Here is a 21,923-nt window from a genome sequence, read left to right as displayed (position 1 = left end):
GCCAGGATTGCCTGTGTGTGTTTTTCTTCTTCTTCTTCTTCTTCCTGCTTAGAACCGGGTGTCTCGTCGGGGTGGGAACGTCGAATCTTCGCGCGGTAGTAGGAAAAGCGTGCAATAGCGCAGGGTAAGAACACGAGCCTATTTGCTTTCTTTCGGTATTTTTTGCTTCTTCTTTTTTTTTTGCTTCAAAAATCGTTGCTCGCCGTAATGCTGTTTATTTATTTATTTATTTATTTCCATCCTACCTCATTTTTTTGCGCGCGCGCAAGCGTGCGCGTGTACCATTTGTCACAGACGGTTGGCCACGCGGACCAAACGGAGGAAAAAGAACCCATTCACGGCATTACGGCGTCGTAAATGCAAACTGTTTGCCGTGAGTAAACGAAGAACCTTCCAGCGTCCATCAGCAACGGCAGCGACGATCGACCACGATGGCGGCATGAGAAACCAATGCCATGCCATGCCATGCCATTCCATTATGCTCTAGCTCGCTCGTTTGCTAAACAAACTGAGGATTGGTCGGCCTGGGGCTAGACTACCTGTATGGTGGTAAGTGGATGGTTTCTCTTTTTACGATATTTTTTTCGTTAATCCTTTTTGCATCGCACCAATGTACGCCTTATCTAAAAACGCAATAAAACGAAGAAAAAAGATGCGCTTTAGTGGTGGACATTATCGAAAATAAACTAAACGTAATTTTCGTGAATACAATTCATCAACTTCCATCTACCATGCTAAGCTTAACCTTATTTTGTATTCAAACATTAATAATTATAGCTTAGTAGGTTATAAAAAATAAACTTATAGAATCAACATAGCCATTCAAGTATCAAATCTGTATTAACCATCCGTACAAAGTATCTATGTATTTACTGTATAACGATCGATGTAAGGATATTGAAGGATTTCCATCGTGTTTAACATCTAACGAGAAGATACTTACTTACTTATCCGACGCTACAACCGTTTTGCGGTCTTGGCCTGCCTCAGGACTGAACGAAACCGCTCCAGGTCTCGCGCCTTTGTCTGCCAATCCGTTATCCCGGCCTTAATGGCGGAAGCCTCCAAGCCATGTTGCCAACTCAATTTAGGTCTAGCACGCCTCCTCTGTCCTTGGTGTTTCGATACGTATAACATGGCCAGCCCATCGGAGCCTGGCGAGCTGATACGCTGTACGACAGAGCCGTACATCTCGTATAGCTCATCATTATAACGGCTCCTCCATTGTCCTTCCATACATACGGGGCCAAGTATCCTTCGGAGCTACTTCCTCTCGAACGCAACTAAGAGGGTTTCGTTAGATTTGGACAGTGTTTATTCCATTGATTACCATGCCCTGGTACGTACATAAACCAATTGTATGTAAAATGCAACGGCGTTTCATTCAGCCGTTCATTTAGGAATTGTAAGCGCCTCTTGAAGATTGAACTTTTTGATACATCTAATCCCATAGTATCGCTCATCTATTCCTGAACGATTTCATATCAGTGATTCCTCTTTTTGTTGATTAAAGTTGTCCAACTCTTGGCAAGATATTGGGTTTCGCGAAGTGTCTCATCAGCGTCGAGCGAGTAATAGCATAACGCATAACTGCTATTTTGACCGGTGTTTCTCTCTCTCTCTCTCTCTCTCTTGTTGGCCTGCTCACGATAGAGCACGTCGGTGTGACATGGCCCGATCCACAACAATTCTCCAGGATGCTCAGTTCCTGGCTGCAGCCTCCCATCCATGTAGACACCCGATCTCCAACAGGTGTCGCTTCACCTGGTCCAGCCATTGAGTTCGCTGTGCTCCCCTGCGCCTTATACCGAACTAGGGATCGCTGTCGAACACCTTCTTGGTGGGGCATTAGTTCGGCATCCTCATGCATGCCCCAGCCATCGTATCCTGCCAGCCTTCGCCACCGTCAGGATGCTCGATTCGCCGTACAGTTCAGCAAGCTCGTGGTTCATCCTTCTCCTCCACGCTCCATGCTCGAACACACCGCCAAAGATGGTCCGGAGGATAAGTCGCTCAAACACGCCCAGAGCGTTTGCATCCTCTGCTCGGATAGTTCAGGACTCGTGTCCGTAGAGGACCACCGGGCGATTCAAAGTGTGATATATCTCACATTTCGTGCGGGCTTGAAGTCTTCTGGAACTCAACAGTAGGTGAAGCCCATAGTATGCACGATTCCTCTGGACAATGCATCTCCGGATTTCGCTGCTGATGTCGTTGTCCGAAGTAACAACCGTTCCGAGATAGCAAAACTCCTTTACTACCTCGAGACTGTCGCAGTCAACTAATACACTGCTTCCCTGATAGTCTGAGTCACCGGCAAGCAGGTACTTCGTCTTCGTCGTATAGATTCTCAATCCAATTCTTGCTGCTTCGCGTTTGAGTCGGGTGTACGCCTCACACACCTTCGCTGTTGTCCTGCCGATGATGTCGATGTCATCCGCGAAGCCAAGAAACTGGACAGACCGGTAGAGGATCGTTCCAAGGATGTCGTTGTCTAGCCCCGCGCTTCGAATGACACCTTCCAGGGCGATGTTGTAGAGCAGGCATTAGAGTCCGTCACATTGCCTCAGACTCCTGTGAGATTCGAACGATTCCAACGTCAAGTTCGACACTCTCACCTTGCACTGCACCCCGTTCATGGTGGCCTCTAACAGCCGGATCAACTTCCCAGGGAAGTAGTCAAAAAAAAAATATAAACCCTAAAAGGTTTATATTTTTGAAATACCCTTGTTAAGGTGTTTGATGAAATATATTCATCACCAATTGATATAGGAAGTAAAATAAATTTTACATTTAATAAAACAGGATTTTTTATTGCTTTCATTCTCGTTCTTTCACCAGGTTTTTGCACAGTTACATGCAATGTAACTGCAAGTTACAGATCATTGTTGAATTATTCGAAAATTACTTTTTCCATGCATTTATGAGAAGTGTCCATCTTACCCGCAGTGTCCGTCTTTACCTACCTTCTCCTAAGTATACATTAACCAATTATATATTGTGGATTTACACGACAAGAATCTTTTGCGATAATTAAATGAAATTGAAGAAGTTTGACAGTGTTTCTGCTTTTGCTAGATGTTTAAAGGTGAAATTTAGTAATTTGTACTGTCTAGAGCTCACCCACCGCTCCAATCCGATTCCGGCAAAATCGGAACCACTAGTTCCGCCCGGAGTCGGAACCATCCGGAGCCTTCCGGAGTCGATCGGAATTGGAAGCAGCAATTGAACCCTCCCAATTGCCCCTGCTCAACACGCATAGGGGCTGCTTCAACTCCTTTTACCGCTTGAATTAAGCCAAACCCCGACACCTGGCTCTGACACCACTTACTAAATATGGGACAATAAACTACCGAATGTCGATAGTATCAAATGAGCATTTATTACATGACGAAGCACTAGCCACACGTCATGTGAACAATGTTTTGAATCAAACCTTTACGTTACAATAACGAGCTGAGCCACCGAATTGAGCAAACGGCGATGGGTAGGAAAAACAAAAAATCTCCGTCACTCGGCTCTCATACGCTCGAAAGTGAACGCCCATCTGTCGTTTAGCGATCGTCGTTGTCCTCGTCATTGTGGTGCTGTTTCTAGTGCCCCGTGCCCCATGCCAGTGACGGGTTTGTGAATGTGTATTTAAACTGCCATTATTGGCCCCGCCGTTTTGGTAAACTGGATTAACGGGTTAATCATTTCAGTTTCCGCCGTAGGTTATCAGCACAACAGTGCACAGCGTATACTCTAAGCGCACACTTTTTGGTCAATTTTTGATGGCACCACCCTCCCGTTATTCTCCCAAGCGTTGGAAATTTCTCAGTGCGCGTTAATAATCGCTTGGTCGTGATGATTTGAGGTGATTTCGGAGGAGGAGTGATCAGCTTAAGAGCAATTCCTGTCCAGCCATCTATGGGGCGCACTTGGTGCAATTTAGTTTCGTGCAAGGTTCGCAAGATTTTTGAATTTGATTTGATTAAAAAGTACCATAACTCCCTTCCCCTTTTAAAGAGGGATGAGTATAAACAGTTTTTTTGTCTATTTGGTACATATTTTTTTCCTAACCAATTGATAAGGACGGTTAGTGTCGCTGATGTTTTGGGTATGCTTGGTAGTCGTATATTTGTTTTCATGCTTTTTTTGAACTGTTTCCTTGGACAGTTGAATGAATTAAGAAAATCGATCGAAAAATAGGCGGAAGCATAATTGATTCTCGAGCAAACTCTTCCAATGAAATATAAAAATAGGACCTCCCCAAGGTCGATTTGCTCTGCTGCTGCTGCGCTTTATTTACATTTTATTACAAACTAGAAGAAAAACAAAACAAAACCATAGCGAAAAGAACAGGAGTAATTTAGAAACAGCGTTTAGCAACCATGAATATGATCATTGCAGCGTTGCGAATTTAATATTGATCACAGGTTAATGATTTTCCAATGCATCATCTCTATCATCTTTCTATTACATGAAGCATCTCCATAGCCATTTCGACTACCAGGAGACATCATTTTAGCAAGTGCCTTAGCCCGCTTCCCTTTACCAACACACTTGCTGTTCCTACGTGGTCACTGCCTTCGAGACATTTCCTTTTCCGCCGTTCCAGCTGAAACACTTCGCACGCATTCACAAAATGCCCTATTAAAATCTTATAAACGCATACACACACGCAAACATATATATATATATATATATATATATATATATATATATATATATATATATGTATGTATGCATGCACACATAAAAACACACACGCACGGTGGGAAGAACTACCGAGCTGGCACCTGCCATTTTCTCGAAAGTTTAAATTTAAACTGTGCGTACGTTGTCCCTCTGCGCATCTTGTGTATCCTAAGCGAAAGAGGAAAGTGTGTGTGTGTGTGTGTGTGTGTGTGTGTGTGTGTGTGTGTGTGTGTGTGTGTGTGAGAGCAAGTGAGAGAGAGAGAAGGTGGCCACAGCACGACAACCCGGTGGAAATGGGTGCTGATGCGTAGTAGATGTTGCAGAAAACGGATAGATTCGTATGTACGGAAGTAATGCAAACGAAATTGATGCATTTTTGTTTCACTCACCATCACTGAAGAGTTCATGTTGGCTTTACCTACAGGCCATTCAGGCTACAGCTATTGATTGAATCATTCGCGCTGTACTTATTACATTTATGTATTGAAGTAGACAATCTTGTTCATCCATTTTAAACGTTTCCGTTTTTTTCTAAGACTATGTTTACTGCTACAACTAATTGAATGCTCTTTCTATTATTTATTTGTTTAGGATTTTTTAGAATATTACGAAAAGCTAGAAATATTAATAAATAGTATTGTTCGAGCAAAACCACCTAAACTGTGCTACCTAACATAGGATGGATAGAGTACTTTCAATTCCTAGATGATATTAAATTTAGTAATAGAATCAGTAACAGAAATAGTAGTAGAAAGTAAGATCTAAAGTATTCTTTTTTTTTTTTAAATAAGATTTCACATATTAACTATTAGCCTTTTTTGTTTACTTTATCAAAACAATGAACACTGCGGTACTCAACTGTTCACCCTACAGTTACAATCAATTCCTTTTATAATTACCTTTTTTTTTTGTTTTATTCATCATATTTTTTTAAACATACATTTACAATAACATTTGGATTCAACATTTGGAGAAATATAGGTACTACGTTAAAATACGAAAATATTTAAATAGTTTGAACAAATGTTTCTACCATATCTTCAAACTTTAAAATTTAATGAATATTGTCTGCGCACTATCATCATAAAACAATAGTTCATATCCATTTCCACTCAATCTCTAAATGATCCACCCAATGAAATAAAGCACTAAATGATGAAGGTAAATAAAAAAAACTTTCCATTTTCTCATCTAAACTTAACTTTATTTGGCGTAATACTACACTTTCTAGCATATAGTTCATGTTTCTTTTTTAATTGTAACGCAAACTGATAACTTGTAACGCAACGTAACGTTAAAACGTTGTAACGATCTTGTTAGAACGAAAAGTATGTTATTTATTACTTATCATTTTTGTACAATTGACTATTTTCAAATCGACTATTTATTGTTGCTGTTAGAATACATGTTATTTTTTTCCAATTTGATACTTTCTAAATTTAAGATTTAAATTTCACCTTTTGCATATGATGGCAATTGTAATTTAAGTTTCTTGTTTCTTATTTTTGTTTAAAAAAACGCATAAATATATGTTTTTTTTTAATATTTGTAATTTATTTCCGAAATATGCAGTAAACGTATCCCGAAGACATCCGCGGAGTGGTGTGATCATTCGCGGGGATAGGGTTGCTAAAGCTAATTAAAACAACTTTTTAAGTTGCAAGTGTGCAAGTTAGTTGAAAAACAAATTTAATTCCAAATGAAGGGGGAAAAATCAGCACCTATTGCCCGAACGATCAGTCAAATTGGTAAGGCCGCGTGTTTCCTCCGAGGGGCCGCGCACGTTGGGAATACTTAAGTGATCCAACTCTCCAATCAATCATGTTTCTAGTGCAGCGCTCATAATCATTCTCCTGAAGTGTGAACGTGTCATTTCCCGGCAACGGGTTGATTAACCGAGCTTTGGTTGGTGTGGTTCGTTCGGGGCTTGTTCGTGGTCAGCACTATGCACACGCACACGCACCCGGATACAATCAGATTCGGTAGCAGTTGCAATAGAACAGAATCGTCGATTGTGTCTCGAAAAGTCAACAATCGACGCCCAAAAGGGCCCCGGCTGTGGCGGTAGCAGTGGCGCGCGGCTTGCACTGACACGTATGCAGCTTGGCGGGATATGTACGTACGCGTGGCGTGGTGGAGTGGTCGACTTGAAGAAGGGGCAAAGAAAGAATTAGTTCGAACTTCACAACACACGAGATACACAGAGAGAGAGAGAGAGAGAGAGAGAGAGAGAGAGAGAGAGAGAGAGAGAGAGAGAGAGAGAGAGAACGAAAAAAGGGAGAGAGAGAAAGAGAGCCCTCGGACAAGTTTTGGCTTACGGGGTACGAGGAGGGAGGGGGAATCGGGGGATGCGACGACGGGAGAACGACGGGATGCACGTTTCCACTTCCGACGATTGCTCGGAATCGGCGTTGCCTTCGAAATCTTGGGACCCGTACAGACGAGAAGAATGTGTGTGTGTGTGTGTGTGTGTGTGTGTGTGTGAGAGTAAGCGTAGTGTGGATCCACGCGTAGTGAAGGAGGATTTGGTAGCGATCGAGCAGACCGACCTCTGACGCAGTCGGATCACAGTACAGTGCTACCGGGCTTCGAAAAACCCGCTTCCCCCCAGAGTGTGACGGCGGCGATCGACTGCGGTTGCGCCGAGCATGCGTCGCGCGCCAATCTCCGGGACTCTTTCCCTCGCAACGCCTCCTCCCACCCTCCCCCAACCCCAGCCTGTCCCCGCGCCCATCCACGCACCCGATGCTGCTTTCAAGATCGGTAGGATAGGGCCGCGACGACAACGAGCGGGGCGGAACGACGCGCACAAAATTATGATGGCCGATGAATGTGTGTGCGCGCTGGTTGTTTTCGCTACTACTTTGGCTCCTGCTGTGGCTGCTGCTGCTGCCGTTGGCAAACGGTTGTTGGCCGTCCGAGCGCGCCAATAATCTCGGCACCGCCCGTGATCGTCCTGCTTGCTCGCTCGCTCGCTCGCTCGCTGTTGTTGCTTGCCACGATCGTGCACGCGTGCTCCCCGAGAGTGCCGCGCTTCGTTGATAATCTTTTTATTTCTCTCTTCCCGTGTACGATCCCAGCACGCCTGTCAGGTACACTGGCAATCTGTGATCTGTTTGTCGTAAGGGTGCGTTCTACCTCGACACTGAGTTGCTGGGTTTTCCATTATGGCTTGCATACTAGTTTGTTACTACTTTTACCAAGTACATAACAATATACCCCATCAACCGATTGCTGTGACTATTCCATTGAAAAAAAATCAAAATCACTCCAACAGACTTGAGTGCTGTATCGTAGGTTGTATATCCATAACAGCCATTTTTTCCATAATGCTACATAATACTGCTTTCTAAACCAATTTCAAATCGGCTTCAGATGTCTTAAATAAACTACGCACGATTACGGAATACACCCTTCCACTCCGGTGGACTGGTAATCCTAAGCGGAGAGAGAGAGAGAGAGAGAAGCAAAAAAAACCCTAATTTCCATCCGAACCCGATAGATGGATGCTCCGCCACCTTCCCATCCATGCAGCTAAACACCTTCAACAAAACAAAATCGTCGCCTTCCACTCGATCGAAGCGATGAAGCAAGGCTTCTCTTCATGGCCTTATGTTAAACAACCCCATTTATGTGTGTTCCTCCCCATTTGGGTGTGTGTATCTGCGTTATGTGTGTGTGTGTTTTTTTTCTTCTTTTTTTCTGTGTGTGTATGCTGCCTGGTTGAGTATTTTGGTATTCATTTCTGCTTGGTTCGTCCCCCATCCACCGCTCCCAACAACGCCAACACATTACTCTCCAGCAGCATCCCGATCTCGCTCGAGCGCACGATCGCTTGTGCATCCATCCAGACGAGGGTTTCCTCGTTCCGATTCTGTGTACGTTTCGTGTACATCCAAGACGGCCCCCTCCCCACACATACACGCAGCGAAAACTCGCTCTGGCTCATGGCCTATTGCCATGGCAGCGAGAGCTTGGCAAGAGAAGCGTACGAAAGACAGAACGAACGAACGAACGAACGAACGAACGAACGGAACGGAATGGAACGGTTAGGAACCCCACTCACGTCCACCCACCCAGCCACAAAACACCACCATCCCGCGCACGCTAACTCCCAAACCTCCTCCCATCCACATCCCCCCCCCCCCGCCTGACCCTCTTCACGCGGTTCGCGTCCATTCACTGGCACCGTACGCGGCCGCTGGGTCCAGCAGTGCCGGTTTTGCCCGTTGTTGTACCGCAGGCCGAAAACAAAACGCGTAACGCCGGTAGCCTGTGTATTTGATGTTTTCTCAAAGCCATGAGCCAGGCACTGTGTACTGTTGGCTGCTGCGCGCTGTTCGGCCGACGGATGCGCGCGCCGCACGCCGAATTCCGTCCACCGGCGGCTCCCTTCTTACACCATCCACCATCCAGTCCGGTCGGTGCGTACTGCTTCCATCTGCGCGCGGCGCACTCTCGTACACTGCTGCTGCTGCTGCTCCTTCGCTGCGGAGAGTTTTCGACAAGTGGATGATGGTTGCGCAGTTACCGAACGCGTCCAAGACTAACAGCGAAAGAGAGAGAGAGAGAGAGAGTAAGATCACCGCGTACGATCGCGCACCCGTTGGAAGGGGATGGTTGGAACAGGAGAGATGTTTCAAGATCGAGAGGAAGAGAATCACGAAAGAGCACGACCAAAGAAAGCAACCGGGAGAAGAACATGAAGAAGAAGAAAGACGATGGGGAGTCATGCCATTAAAAAAATCGCTGTCAGAATACAGCACGGCCAGGAGCCGTTGGCCGGAGTCCGGAGGAATGGCATCGTGTTCAAAAGGCATAGGTGCGCGGAAAGGCAACGCGGCGTGCAGAGATTTGGAGCTTTCGGGGCTTCCTTTGGGCTCCAGCATTCGCCCGAGCGGCTCCCTACACGAGCGTGTATAGGTGCATCAAACGACACGATCCCTTCACGGGTGATGACGTATCTACTAGAGTGACAAACAGTGAGAGAGAATGGGAGAAAGAGAGAGAGATTTTTCCCCTTTCAGAAATGTGATAAGCACATCGGTGTCAGTTTTCGATGCAACCAACGTTCAACGCGACCAACGCGAAAGGAGGGCGCAATGGTTAATGTGGGGCGACTTTTCAAGCCTCTAAACCTAACCCAACCCAAACCAACGCATCCCACCGTCCCATTCCATGCGGTTCGTGGTCGGCGTGGTGCACCCCTTCCTTCCTTGGCTTTGAATGAGGACAATCGAGCGACACCTTACAACCAGATGGACAGCTGCAGAGCAAGGGCCACAGAGGCCTCGTACCTCCCGCCTCTCACACGCCTCACAGCCCATCGTCCATCGTCGAGGAAGGGGTGTTAAAGGCAGCGCAAAAAAAAACCTGGCCAAGAGAAGGTCGTCTGACGACTCGTACACCTAAGCCGAGTGTGTAGCCGGGGGTGTGACGTGGGCAAAACCCACGTACTGCGGGCGGACAGTCTACGGGCTACGGGCTAACAAATGGAGGCAAGTTTTGAGACATTGGGTCACTCGGAGAAGACCCGGTGCGATGAAACTGGTGTTGCGATTCTCAAAAGACGGTGGTCGACTTTCCGTTTACAGCACCTCCGTATTTATCGGCCCTCTAATCGCTTCTATCTGTAGCCATAACTCCATTGTACCATTGTACTGGGACCTCCTCCCTTTATCTTCCCTTCCCCCTCGCCCCTTCTTCTTCGGATGGTCAGAACGCTCCGGTCCGGTCAGACGGTTGGTCCGTCCGTCTCCGGTATTGTGGCTTTGTGGTCGCTGCCATAGAGCTTTCTCCGCTTTCTTCTGCCCTCGCTGCTCCGATGCTGAGAAAGGGGGAGTTAGGTGCACAAGGTAAAGCCACTGCTGCTACAATGTGTGTCTTTCTGCGCGGCTGCTTTCCACTGTCTTCTGCCCACTCACTCACTCTCGCACGGTACAGCTAAGGGGCCTACGCAGCCTCGCAAGCACGCTCGTGGTAGTACCGCACACATTCACCGTTAGGTCGAGCCATCGTTTGTTAGCTCGTGGGCTTCACCATACCCCACCCCATCACCCTGCTGCTTGTCGTGAATTTCCTTTGTTTGAGCGCGCTCCGTCCGGACCCGGACGATTCATCGCAAGATCAAGATAGTAGTGGCGGGTCGGGCAGATGATGATCGCCACGCAAAACGGTCAATTGGATCGACGATCTACATTAGCCTGGTCTGGTCGGATAGGATGTACGGATAGGTGCACTAGCAGCGCGATGTGAATGGAGTCTGTGCCATCGCCTATACAACACAGCAAACACCTGCGTACTTTAGCTGCTGAATCGTTTGCGCAACCTGAAGCCCTGTGGCCGAGCAAAACGCGCGAAAGAATGATTGAGAGTGAAAGAGGCACGTAGAGCCGGGCGGAGATATCCGGAAAAAGTTAATGATCAAACAGGCAGTAATTGCCAAAAATCTTTCCATTTTCTGTCCATCCGCCAAACAACCAACCAACCAAGCAGCCAGCCAGACCGCTTCCACGCGATCATTTGCGATCGCCGTCCGTGGGCGCAAATATTCCTCCCATCGCCATCATCGTCAGAAGAAGAAGAGAACCATCACACCGACCTGGAGCGGCCTTAGTAGAAGGAGTTGAGCCTCGCTCCATGCCATGCTGTTTCGAGAACCTTCAACCCCAGCGAGAAAGCTCCTCCGCTACGGGGACGCGACGCATTCGTCGTATCTTCGGCGCACGTTCTTTCCGATGCTCGGAGCGTCCAAACTTTAGGCTTTTGCGCTCAGCATGATTCATCGCGTTGGAATGCAACGAATTCGACATAAATTACTGAAGCAAGTCTTTGCCTGGCCTGCTACGATCTTTCTCGCGCTGCTGCGAGAATTCCACCCCCGGGGGCAATTCGTTCCAGCGAGACGAGAGAGAGAGAAAGAGAGAGAGAGGGAGAGAGAAAGAGAGAGATGGGTGGCTCGATTTATCCCACACAGCTCAGAATGGAAGTTACGAGGGGAGCGGGGAGAAGGCGAGGGGGAGATTTTGGAGGCTGCTGCTCGATGCGAAATAAATTCCTCAAAATTTGTGTGTGTGTACCTTCGGCAGCATGGTCGGTGGTGGGGAATCGCAATGGCTGGAACGGATGATGATCATGATGGTTGACGGGCGGATGGCGTGTGTGTGTGTCTTGTTTTTAAGCTCATTGCGTCTTTTTTCTGTTGTTGTTGCGTGTGGTTTTCTCCATTTTTCTGCTCAGTTCAAGCAAGAACGGTTTTTATCGATTCTACTGCGCTCCAATCTTTCCAGGTCGAGGTCTCGACGTAGTGGCGTTCAAGGCTTTTTGAATTATTCTGTCTCGGCGTGTGTTGGCGTGAGCAGCAGCAAAAAAAAACACATACACACACACACACAGGAATAATAACGCATTTTTGCATCCTGCTTTTTTCCACGTCCTTCGCTTTGGCGGCGCTCTCCGTGCGCCAGATCCAGAACCAATAAGGCGGATTTCATTTCATCTCAGGAATTTGGGATCCATTCTTAAGATCGACAGGTTTCCGCTTAGCGCGCACAAGCGTTTTCGCATCGCGTTGAATGGCATTGGCGTGTGATGGCAAAATTCATTCTGCGGGAGGAATTCGTTAAGCATCCCCTCGTACACACCCGTACACAGTCGTCTTCATTGGTATTTGAACATGTGTATTATCATCCGCTAGTTCGTCACTGGATTAATTGTCAACCTGCGGGGTTTTAACGCACCAACGGTCAACCTCTGTGCCGCAAGCTCACATTTCAGGTTAGCTTACTTACTCGCCCACGTTTCATTAGCTTCAGCTTCAGTTGTATGTTGGTAAGGCCAATTTTGCCGACACCACAAAAGTAACGCTCGTTTCGGTCAGCTCGCTGCTCTAACCGGAAGTCCCACGAGAGAAAGAGAGAGGAAGAGAGAAAAAAAGAGAGGGAGAGAGACAGAGGGGGGCGATGGACGGGACACCTTCGGGCTTCGGCACTCCTTGGACACGAGTTGACAGAGAAATCGGCACCGCCCCGATGTGCGATGACAGCGAAATGTGAACAAACTCCCCGCCACGGCCTGCTGCCACCGGTCAGAGCAAGGAAAACAATACTACTACACCATTCCCGTTAGGGCAGTTGCTGTTTTGCGGCTTTGCCTAGCTACTTTGATTATAATTCTTCCTTCGTAGTCCGTGCGTGTCATATGCACTTGAAAGCGCACCTAACAGACACGCAAGCAAACACACACAAACACACACAAGCAAGCAGCAACGTGAAGCCGTGATTGACTGATTTCTCCAATTTCTAGCCGACGACCACCACTTCTGTTCTATTGAATGGCTCGTAATTTATATCCACCGCGGAGCGCGGACGTGCCATGAGCGATGGATGGAGCGAGCGATGACGGCTGCTTCACTTGCCTGCGCCTTGCCGCAGCCTGTGCGCAACGCACCTTTGTGCGAACGGTTGCAGAAGTGGCCGCAGCCGAGACTGAATGGAACAAAGGAACGTTACCAAGTGCGCAACCGCGATCAGCGATCGCGCAATCGAACGCGCACGAGTAAAATGTGAGAATGATGACAAATACAAATTACACGCACGTAAGGAGAACGATACCAGCTAAAATGGGGATAAGTATTTTTTTTTTTTTTTTTTTTTTTTTGTGCCTTTAATATTGTGCTAAGGTTCGTCTTCTGAAACGTTAATGAGATGGATCGATAGACTCGCTTAAAGTTCCGCATAAAATTATCACGGTAGCAACCGATATCACTATAAAAACGCACTCAAAGCAATATCCCAGGAGTTGAGTGAAATTTGTCCCTTATTGCATATAATATCTAATTTGCGTATATTGTTTTTAAATGAATTTTTTGAAAAATTTAAACACTTAATATCAATCTGAGTCAATAGAATGATTTGATCTGTGTTGTCGGCCAAACTTTGACGGCAACGGCTGTAACTTATCTTTTGCATTAACATTCAGCCTATTATCCTATAGCAAAATTTAGAATTTGAAACGAGTTGCATCAAAAGGGAAAAGCATATAATGACACGCATTTTTAAAGCTAATGGCAGTGATGGGATTAAACATTCTTTACGATCTGGGTGACTTTGGGGCGTTCCCGTGGTACAGTCGTCCATTCCGACGATTTAACAATATACTCGTCGCGGGTTCAATCTTACAGATGGACCGTCGTTTCGCCCGTAACAAGGACTGACTATCATCTGTCCAAAATCCAACTTACTAAGATTAAGGTAGATTCGATAAATTATTTGAAAAGAGATCAACATTTTTCATTTACATTATATTCCAACGCTGCCAAAGAATTCAGAAATGTAAGTTTCATACTACACACTACAGATGTCCACACTGAGAAAGGATTTTTATTTTTACTTTATTTTATTTTATTTTATTTTATTAGTTGCTCGGCCACGTTGGGTTACAGCAATAGTGCTTACTGACTATAGTATACAATTATTCGCGAAGGAGTTGGAAGGAGTTTATGGTACGGAAAAGGAGCGAAGACGGGATCGGTAGACAGGATAGGATAGGTTGAAATCAAATAGATCTGAAGTACTATTAAAAGACGACATAGCTCTTACAAAAGGCTCATTGTAAGCAAAACGTGTACGACATATAGGTAACTGGAGACGAAAACGATAACGTAAGGTGCGACAAGGTGCATACAAATGTAAACGCGATAGAAGGGAAGGAGTATCAATCGTATTGAGCAATATGCCAGCAACGAAAGAAGCCTGAGCGACCGAGAGGCGGTGCTCCAACTTGGTAAGGCCTATTAGGGTGCATCTATCGTCATACGAAGGAAGCGGAATAGAGTGATGACCCAGCGACCTACGAATTACGATCCTTGTAAAACGTCTCTGGACCCTCTCAATCTTTTGGAGCAGAGATAGTTGGACAGGAGACCAGATGACACAGGCATATTCTAGTACGGAACGGACCCAACAACAATAAAGGGACTTAAGACAAAAAGGATCACGAATTTCAGTGGACATGCGACAAATATAACCAAGACTTTTGTTGGCCTTGTTGATGACATAGTCCGTGTGCTCTTTGAAAGAGAGACTCGGGTCAAAGAAGACGCCAAGATCCTTAGACAAGGACACACGGACATCACAGACACTATAAGCATGAGTTATACTTGTAGAGGATCGGAAGAAAGACAAGACAGAACATTTTTCAGGACACAGGACTAAACCATTAGAAGCACACCATGTAGAGAATTTACAGAGCCAGGATTGAAGGACTAGACAATCAGCTGTAGAAGATACAGGAAGAAAAATGTTAACGTCATCCGCATAAAGCAAGAAGCCGTTAGGAGGAAGGATCGAAGTACAGTAATTGAGGAAGAGAATGAACAGTAAGGGAATAAGGACACTAGCTTGTGGGACATTTTACTCACACACTTACTCACTCTACTGGAAGTGAACTTTTTTTCGTCTCACTCACGCTTACTAGTGTGCTGCCTATAACACTAGCCTATTACTAGTGAGTGGATTGAATCCGTACGGAGTAAAACACTAGTCGGAACAGTGAGTATTGGTAAACGTAAACGGATACGATTTGTTTGTTAAATGTACAAATGTTTAAATAATGAGTCAGAATCTGTACTGGATATCATTGTAACGATCAAGGGTTCATGTCCACAATATGCATGCCAGGATCGGATTGGTAATGATTAGATTTGTACCAAACACATTTAGTACCTTTTTCTTCGTATGCCTTGCACGTTATGTGTTACATATTACAATCTTTTGGCAGCGATATGTAGAGTAAGTGTATTAATTGTGGCTATACCACCAATTATGACCATAACGAACACTATTTTCGCTCTATAACAGTCAATTTGCGTTTGGACATAACGGGTGGATTTTTTTTTATTTCAAATATGAACATAGAATTATAGATGGAATTATAGTGCAATTATCGATTATAACAAGATCAGTGCCCAAAATTAGAACGAAATCATGAGCAGCTCAAGAGGACCAAAGCTAAATGGCTAGTCTCCAGATTGTGGTTGTTTTTAAGTGAGAAAACTACACTAGGGTTTATGCAGAAAATGCATGTTGCTTGTACAAACCACCTATGAAAATGGTGGACCAAAATCGAGCTATGCATCGACCTCTGTATTATACAGACTTTGGTTCCAATGCACAGAGTGTGTGTGTGTGTGTTATAATGTATCAAAATTTAGCTTACACATTCGGAAACAAAAAGCTTTAGAACAACATTGAAATATCCTTTGCGTGGCCGCTTTGTAAGCATACACCAACGTGCATTGCACTCCGTCGACAAGCGTCGAGAAAGTGTGTAGTTTTGCATTTGATTGCACCGTGGTGGTTCGTTCGTTCGTTGTGCAGCGAGTAGATTGAATTTGATTCAATTTTTTCCACCATTTGCTAACGCTAGCGAGCGACAAATTGGGTCGACATCCGTCGCGCGGCGGATGTTGTACGCTTTCTACCGTTCCCCAGTATGCCGTGGCCGTGGAGTGTATGGGTGTGTATGTGTGTGTATGTGTGTGGTAGGTACGCGACACCATTTGCCTGCTGTGCCGTGCCGTGCCGTGGCCGCTATCTTGCCCGATGCATCGGCCATAGATGTGACTTCCGCTCCGGTATGCGCACTACACAGTTTGGCGGGTCGGGTCGGGTCGATCGGTGTACGGCCGGAAACCGGAAGCCACACACCGGTTGTTGCACAGGGTGCAAAGTAATGGTGGTGGTGATCGTGGTGGCGGCGGTGGCAAGGGGAAAAGAAAGGTGAAAACACAGAGACCGCTCTGAAGACAGAGCGTGCTAACCAACCCATCGAGCGTCGAGAAGTGCTCTAGCGCGCAACCGGATGTCACCAATTGGTACCCTTCGGCCGGTCGACCGGTGTCGCAGGATGGAACGCAAAATGGACGTGGTGGTGTTCGGTTGGGTCGACCGGTGCCGCAGGTGCGTGCAGGCAGGCAGGTACAGGTACATACAAGGGACAGGGACAAAGGAACACGGGGAAGGAAGCAAACCGAAACCGGGCCCCGAACGGATGGAAAACATCACCGCAACAACCGCAGCGGGACAAGTGAATCGGGCAGCAGTTCCGGAGGCACCCGGTCGGTTGTTGTCGGTTTCTTATTTTGTTTTGTCGCTCGCTTAGCCGTTCTGTGCCGGTTTATTGGTTTCTCAGCACTTTTGGAAGAAGCGCGATTTTGCGACATCATATTTCACCGTTCGATAGCAAAAAGCGTGTACGACCGACCGGAAGCGTACGAACCAACCGTGAGAACGCTTGCACGCAGAACGGTGGCCGAGGGCGGGCGCGCGGACGGGAAGGGTCGTTCAGAAGGATTTCCCGTTAGGGGAAATTGATTCGTGGCGAATCGGAGGAGCCACCGTTTATAGCACTTGAAGTTAGCCATTCTTGCTCAGGCCACGTGTTGCCCTTATTTTATTAGCGCTACTGTTTGCTTAGTCTTAGGCGACTCATTGCGTTCCAGCACGATCGACGATGGATAATGTACCCGCAATTAGCACCCAATTCTTTGCTAATCAGCCACATAGATGGGCATAGATGGCTGGAGTGCGGACCAGAGTAGAGGTTACAAAAGACTTCCTCTATAATTTCGATGATTGCCGGCCGGAAGAACGACGCGTGATCGTGGGCCGTCATTTAAATATTCGATTGTCCTCCAGCGATCGTCCCTCGGTGCATGTGGTCTGATTTATAAATGGAATGTAAAAATAAAGTGAAAACACACCAGGAAACCAAGGACCATAAAACCTGAACCGTTCGTAATCTATCCCAATCTGGGCTGTTGTAGAACGACGAAATCGAGAAGCGATTAACGCATCCGCACTTAGCTAACGTCGTAGCGTCCCAGGAAGGGTAGCCGACGGCGGCGGAGGCGGCTAGTTTGTAGCGCTGTGGGCAAGCGGGGCCAACAGATTTTGGGTTTGAAATTTCTTTTACGTGGTTGTCTGGAAAGGAAATGAGGGAATAGCCTCCTGCCTCTACCTTCCTTTCTATCTGTCACCAATCGGGAACCGGAGATCGAAGGCGCACGGTTATGGCACCTGTAGCGCGTCTCTCCGGCACCGAACACACCGCGATACCATCCATTCGGGCTGGTGTTTTCTTTCCTCCTTTTTTTTTTGGGCGACACCTTCATCGTGTCCAAAACCTTCCAAACCAAGGCACAGACCAAGATGTGGTGTGTGTGTGTGTGTGCGAGTGCGTGTGTAGGAAGCGATGTATCGGTACAACAAGCCAAGAAAGACGCATCGAAAGGGAGAGATCAATGGCGAAGAAGGAAACAAAACATATCGAATTAATATTCAATTCGATAGCTTGAAATGTATTTAATATTCATGAAATTCTTCCTCCCGGAGTAGATATTAATTAAATTTATACATTGATAGAAATGGGTCTCTGTTTTCCTCGGTTTTCTTTTTCCTCCCCATCGTGTAGACTTTCGGTGGATTTGTTCACGTCGTTTCCTCGCCACGCCACGTTTATCGGGTGGTAGTTGTTTTTTTACCCATTTCGGATGCGAGACGCAAGTCTCTAGCGCGCCATTTCGACCGACCGACCGACCCGCCGACCGACCGGCGCGTCCGACGATCGTGCCACGTGAACAATTATTTTATTTCTATTTATTTTCTTCTACCACCATCCCGAAATCGGATGTGGCGTGTGTGCGTGTGTTCGTTTGTGTTGATCGTACGAACAGGCGGATATGTTCTACAGCAGCACGTCGTTGTGCTTCATTAGTGAGGTAACGCATTTGATCTAGGCGGAAGGGATAACTAATCCGTAGCCAAAAAAAAAGAACATATCCAAGGCACCGCAGTAGCTAGTAAATTGTTATACAATTCAACCATGCACGTCTTGCACTTCATTCCAATAATTCAGACACGGATAAAAAGCTCTCAGATAGATTGTTCACGATCATATAATAAATAAATGAATATTATTATCTATAGCCAATGAGTTCATCAAGAATAGAACCGCACCTAAATGGGCAATAGTGAACAAACAAGGCACATAAAACAATCACTTAGGCTATGATTTTGCTTTTTACGATCGTACAAATATCGATTTATGTCTACCACTCGTACAACAAACAGTAAAAAAACACCATACCGAAAAGATGCCAAAGCACTTAGTGCAGAGAAAAGGATGCATCCTGCACCCTTCTTCCTGCTTTATTCCTATTTAATGCTCAGCCTTTTAGAACTCTACCAGCATACCATTAATGTGGTGCGATAAACATCCAGGGACCAGAAAGGATCATGAATGGAGAAGGGCCCACACCAGCCTGCCTACAATTGCTGCGCGTATCACAGCAAGCCTTGAATGGAAACATTACGCGCTTCACCCTCATTTATTATTCAACAAACTTTGTTGTTTTTTTTTATTTTGCTGCGTCGTCGTTGTCCTTCCATTGAACTCATACCCACACACTCGCTCTTTCTTCCCCTTTCTTTCTCTCTCTCTCTCTCTCTCTCTCTCTCTCTTTGCAATGCTGTCGCTCTCGATCTCTCTTTCCGGTACCACTCCACTTAACACCCTTCAGCTTCAGCTGCGCAATTGGCTGCATCCTGCACTGTCGTTCCTGTAGTGGTGGTGTTGCTGTCACTGCTACTTTGATCCTGCGGATCATTATTGTAAGGACGCATCGGGAGAGACAGAGAGACAGAGAAAGAGAGAGAGAAAGAGAGCGAAAAAAAGAAGCGTGGGAACGTCTGATGATCGTCTACTGGATTGCCGATACGTACGTTACGCACCCTTTTTGGGCATGCGCATCTGGCGGATGGACGTCATCGTTTGCGTGTTGAGTACTGGTGGGTGGGTGCTTCATGCCGGAAATAGCAAAAAACTTCCTGCACCCGTGTGCATCTGCAAGAATCGTACACCTTTCCTACGAAAACGCTTCTGTACATCGTTCATAGATCATCAATCTATGATGTACGAGTAGCATTGTACCGTAGTGTGATATGTGAAACTGTGTAACCGTTCTTAAAATGGTTGATTCCAAGCATGTCCCAAAGAAAAAACATGTAAACTTCTCAGCAATGCCAAACTCGACTCCACTTCTCGAATCGGCTTAACCGATTCTATTTATTTATTTGCTAGCTCCTTCCGCGAACACCGCGCGTACTAGCCCTTCGATGCTCTACGAAAACCCGCCACGATGCCGTTATACAATGCGATGCGCAATCATTCGGTAAACTGGCCACTTCCGGTGGTGATAGCGACAACCAGGCCAACCGTTCGTTTTTTTCTTCTCGCTTTCTCTCTTTATTTCTCTCTCTCTCCCTCTCTCTCTCTCTCTCTCTCTCTCTTTCTCTCTCTCTCTCTTTTTACCCCTCTCTACCTCACTCACGGAGCGCCGTCTCTTCTTCGCTCAGATACGTGTACGTGTACAGTAACGCATCGGTTTGTCTCGCGCTGCACAAGCCTTCTTCGATCTTGTTTTGGGTGCGATCGTCCATATAGGAAAGGCATCGCCACAGGCCTTGCTTACGTGGATATAGTCACCCTGGTTAGCCACTTTTTTATCACAGACCGGACCCATCAAGCATCTTGCTTATCGCAGCTCCACCGCACCACCACAAACTGCGTTAGTTCTCCCGTTCACTGTGGTGTGTGCTTCTTTTTCGATACCGTTTCCTGTTCTTTCCCATTAAAAACTACATCTGCTGCTTCAAATGCTTGTGTCGATTACCACTTTTTTATCAGTAAAAGAAGCTTCTAGCCATTCTAACCGCCGCTTCATATCATGACCGTTCGAATATTATGGTTTCTATTTACCTAAGTTATAACGATAGCAGTTTACATTTTTAATGTTTTTTCTGATAAAAAAACTTACGTAGTTGGTTAAAAAGTTATAAAATATAATAAAATAGATCTTAAATATGGTTATACAAGAAAACAATGAAAAAAAGTATAATCAAGAAATGTTTTGAACAAAATATTGTTTCTGTAAAATCCTGCCTCATTCCCTTCGCATTATTCAATTTTTTCTCCTTTCATTTCTTTCATTGAAGTGCACACATCGGGGTTTTTTTGTATGTATCCCGTTTCCGTTTCCGCTGGACTATGCTAATCTAACCGCCAAGCCCCCCCCCCCCCTCCCCCCCATGCGCTCGCTACATTGGTAGAGTGAGTGAGGGGTGTTTGATTTAAACGTGTGCTAAGCCGGTTCCGAGAGAACGTACGTACATACCCTGTGTAGTATTTTCATGTTTTGCCTACTTTTTTGTTTTGTTTCATTCCACTTAGTTTTCTACTGCTTCACTTTGTTCTTCGAGGAGAAAGATTCGCTTAGGTTGATGAGTGAGCGAGTGAGTGTGTTCTTTTCTCTGTTTAGATTATCTTCCCCTTTCTATTCTAGTGACAAACTGGCGAACATTTTAGTGAGCTTTCGACTATCATTTACTCCATCGCACACCGTCGTCTTGTGTACGCACAATAACGTCGAAAAGTTGCGTGTTTGTTCTAACAGCAAGCAAGATTAAAGGTTTGGAAGAAAATATTGTGGAATAAACGGTGGAAAAGGCCGAGAGAGAACGAAAGCAAACACGAGAGAGAGAGAGAGAGAGAGAGAGAGAGAGAGAGTGAGAGAAAGAGAGAAAAAAACACTTCCCTCTATTCGCGCACTACGCGTAAACGATCATCAAGTTGGCTAAACTCGCTCACTCATCCCGTTTGACCGTTCCATTCAAACGGGCGAACGGGCATTCCCTTGGCGATGAGCACAGTAAATGGTAGTAGGCATTGGCAGTCTGTTGAACACATTCTAGACCAATAGTTGTGCCAACATGTGCAACATAAAAAACAATCAATAAATGTATTCTTCCAATATTTTGGTTGCAATATACACTTTACAACATAGCATGTGTAAAACATAACTTATATTAACACGCTGATTGTATTAGCACTGTGTTTGATGCCGATATGGGGCAGTTCAATCTCCCCACGCCCAATGCCCATCGCACATTCGAGGTAGGTTTAGTTGTGCGTTGATTTAAAATCAAAGAGACTCAAAAGTAAGTCACCAATCTTTAGTTTGTTCTTATTTCACTCTCAATCCATACTCGCACAATGCTTATGGATAATTTATTTTGGGGTTTTCTCAAAACGTATGGCAGATTCCAGGAGATTATGTGCGATGCGTATTAAAATGGTAAATAATTCCAATGCAATAAAGCTTTGTAAAGACGAACAATATAAGG

General features: G+C 45.7%; 1 protein-coding gene across 2 annotated transcripts in view; it reads right to left on the bottom strand.

Annotated features, from left to right (window-relative positions):
* Nucleotides 1-208: 208 nt before the first annotated feature.
* Nucleotides 209-21,923, bottom strand: part of LOC1278400 (RNA 3'-terminal phosphate cyclase) — a 33,205-nt gene continuing 11,490 nt past the window's right edge. Inside the window, exon 7 of one of the 2 annotated variants that reach the window (XM_061648075.1) lies at nucleotides 209-623. The gene's annotated coding sequence lies outside the window, so the exon portion shown is untranslated. Of the gene's footprint in view, nucleotides 624-6,210; nucleotides 9,227-21,923 lie in introns of those variants that run through there. The other variant, XM_061648074.1, reaches the window with a different exon arrangement.

The sequence above is a fragment of the Anopheles gambiae genome, chromosome 2 (assembly GCF_943734735.2).
Source record: "Anopheles gambiae chromosome 2, idAnoGambNW_F1_1, whole genome shotgun sequence".
Lineage (NCBI taxonomy): Eukaryota > Metazoa > Arthropoda > Insecta > Diptera > Culicidae > Anopheles > Anopheles gambiae.
Note: the sequence above shows the minus strand (reverse complement) of the source record. Positions and strands in the feature narration are given on the sequence as shown.